Source organism: Artemia franciscana, unplaced genomic scaffold (genome assembly GCF_032884065.1).
Source record: "Artemia franciscana unplaced genomic scaffold, ASM3288406v1 Scaffold_4243, whole genome shotgun sequence".
Lineage (NCBI taxonomy): Eukaryota > Metazoa > Arthropoda > Branchiopoda > Anostraca > Artemiidae > Artemia > Artemia franciscana.
The window spans coordinates 450-3,844 of NW_027064757.1; the positions used below are offsets into that span (position 1 = coordinate 450).

Genomic DNA, 3,395 nt, shown 5'->3' on the forward strand with positions numbered 1-3,395 from the left:
TTTTCAGTTTTGATACGTTTTGACTCTCGCTGTCCAGGTTGATCTTCATCTAATTGCGCGGTTTTGCGTTCTTTGTCACCTAAAACTAAACTAAAAACAAAAAAACTAAAACTAAAACTGAAACACAAAAAAATTAAAGAAGGAAAAACCAAAAAGAAAAACCTAAAAAAAATAAAAAAGATTAAAAAAATAAAAATGAAAAAAGGTAAAAAACTAAAAAAAAATGCTAAAAAAATTAAAAAAACTGAAAACATAAAAAAAAAAAAACTAAAAAAGAAAAATTAAAAAAGAAGAGAAAACATATCTATATATATAAAAATCAGACGCTGCTGATCAGGAGGAATGCCTTCTTTATCTTGAATCTTTGCTTTGACGTTTTCAATAGTATCTGAAGGCTCAACTTCGAGAGTTATGGTCTTTCCAGTTAGGGTTTTGACAAAAATTTGCATCCCGCCTCTCAATCGAAGGACAAGGTGGAGTGTCGACTCCTTTTGGATATTATAATCGGACAGAGTACGGCCATCTTCAAGCTGCTTGCCAGCAAAAATCAGACGCTGCTGATCAGGAGGAATGCCTTCTTTATCTTGAATTTTTGCTTTGACGCTTTCAATAGTATCTGAAGACTCAACTTCGAGAGTTATGGTCTTTCCAGTTAGGGTTTTGACAAAAATTTGCATCCCGCCTCTCAATCGAAGGACAAGGTGGAGTGTCGACTCCTTTTGGATATTATAGTCGGACAGAGTACGGCCATCTTCAAGCTGCTTGCCAGCGAAAATCGGACGCTGCTGATCAGGAGGAATGCCTTCTTTATCTTGAATCTTTGCTTTGACGTTTTCAATAGTATCTGAAGACTCAACTTCGAGAGTTATGGTCTTTCCAGTTAGGGTTTTGATTGTTCTGGGTACCCGGCTGACTGACAGTATTTCAAACAGTAGACTGTCAAATGTTTTGACAAAAATTTGCATCCCGCCTCTCAATCGAAAGACGAGGTGGAGTGTCGACTCTTTTTGAATATTATAATCGGACAGGGTACGGCCATCTTCAAGCTGCTTGCCAGTAAAAATCAGACGCTGCTGATCTGGAGGAATGCCTTCTTTATCTTGAATCTTTGCTTTGACGTTTTCAATAGTATCTGAAGGCTCAACTTCGAGAGTTATGGTCTTTCCAGTTAGGGTTTTGACAAAAATTTGCATCCCGCCTCTCAATCGAAGGACAAGGTGGAGTGTCGACTCCTTTTGGATATTATAATCGGACAGAGTACGGCCATCTTCAAGCTGCTTGCCAGCGAAAATCAGACGCTGCTGATCAGGAGGAATGCCTTCTTTATCTTGAATCTTTGCTTTGACGTTTTCAATAGTATCTGAAGACTCAACTTCGAGAGTTATGGTCTTTCCAGTTAGGGTTTTGACAAAAATTTGCATCCCGCCACTCAATCGAAGGACAAGGTGGAGTGTCGAGTCCTTTTGGATATTATAGTCGGACAGAGTACGGCCATCTTCAAGCTGCTTGCCAGCGAAAATCAGACGCTGCTGATCAGGAGGAATGCTTTCTTTATCTTGAATCTTTGCTTTGATGTTTTCAATAGTATCTGAAGACTCAACTTCGAGAGTTATGGTCTTTCCAGTTAGGGTTTTGACAAAAATCATCATTGTATAATTCTAAGTGAACAGAAGAACATATAAAGCCGAATTGAAAAATATATATACCTCTATTTCGACAAAGAAAACTTTATTGTACAATAGTATTTACTTATAAAAACATAATATTTTCAAAATAAACCACAAGGAAATATTTATGCAATTAGCTTTTCTTCAAAAATATTCTAAATACATAGATTTTTTTACGCAATTCCATTTCGCAGGCATAATACCGGTTTTTTCATGACGTTGCAGTCCAAATCTATATATAAAAATAAGTTGTCTGTGTGTCTGTCGAGTGACGTCACTGTCCGCATATGACGTCTGAATTATTTCATCACATACCAATACAAAAACGAATGTATTCAAGCCGAAGTAGCTCAGTTATATAACTACCTGTGTTGGCGCAGTGAGTTTGACCTTAGCGTGGTAATACGAGACCCAGAGATCGAACCATGCTGCAGGAATGCACTACAGGGCCGACGCAGGGACCTTAGTAGTTAAGAAGCGTCGTTAATCCAATACAAATACAGTAGCTCAGTTGGTAAAGCGTTATGTTCCAGGTTCTAGGTCCGAGAGGTTCCAGGTTCGAACCTTGGCTTTAGCATTAATACAAAAGAAGAAAAAAAAACTAAAAAAGATAAAAACTTAAAAAAACTAAAAAGAAAATACTAAGAAAACTAAAAAAGCTAAAAAAAAAAAAAAAAAAACAGGGTAAGAAACTAAAAGCTAAAAAAGAAAAAAAAACTTAAAAAAAACTTAAAAAACTTAAAAAAAAGGTAAAAATTACAAAAAAACTAAAAAGAAGAAAAACTAAAAACTAATAAAAAACTAAAAACACTAAAAACTGAAAAAGAAAAAAAAAGAAAAAAAATGACAAATAAGGGAGAAAAAGGAAAAAAAAAATAAAATAAAAATAAAACTAAAAAAGGTAAATGTATTCAAGCCGAAGTAGCTGAGTTGGTAAAACGTTATGATCCAGGTTCTAGGTCCGAGAGGTTCCAGGTTCGAACCTTGGCTTTAGCATTAATACAAAAGAAAAAAAAACCTAAAAAAGAAAAAAACTAAAAACAGGTAAAAACTAAACAAACTAAAAAAGGTAAAAACTAAAAAAAAAACTAAAAAGAAAAAGAAAAAAATCTAAAAAAAAGGTAAAAACAAAGAAAAACTAAAAAGAAAAAAAGGAAAAAAAACTAAAAATTTATTTCATCATATACCAATTCAAAAACGAATGTATATACAGACCGGGACACAGGGAATATAAATGACGACCAGGAAACTCAAAGAGAAATTACAGACTGGGAAACCGAGACACAAATTTCGACTGGGACGTGTGTGTCGACTGACGTCATGTTTGTGTGTCGACTGACGTCATGTTATTCGACTATAAATGACGACTGGGACACAGGGACACAATTACAACGGGGACACTGGGGGGCACAGGGGGATATATAAATGACGATGGGGACACAGGGAATGTTTGATTAGCAATCACCATCAACAAAGCTCAAGGGTAATCATTAGAATAACGAGGTATAGATCCGAATACGGATTGTTTTTCCCGTGGACATATGTTGCATGTTCAATAGTCGGTAAACCTGACAGCCTATTTATATGTACAGACAATGGGACAGCGAAGAATGTTGTATATTCGCAAGTTTTACGTAATTATAAACATATATATATATATATATATATATATATATATATATATATATATATATATATATCTATATATATAAAAATAAGTTGTCTGTC

General features: G+C 34.7%; 1 pseudogene; it reads right to left on the reverse strand.

The window, feature by feature from the left end:
- Positions 1 to 333: 333 nt before the first annotated feature.
- On the reverse strand, positions 334 to 1,649 carry LOC136043273 (polyubiquitin-like; annotated as a pseudogene).
- Between the last annotated feature and the right edge of the window lie 1,746 nt (positions 1,650 to 3,395).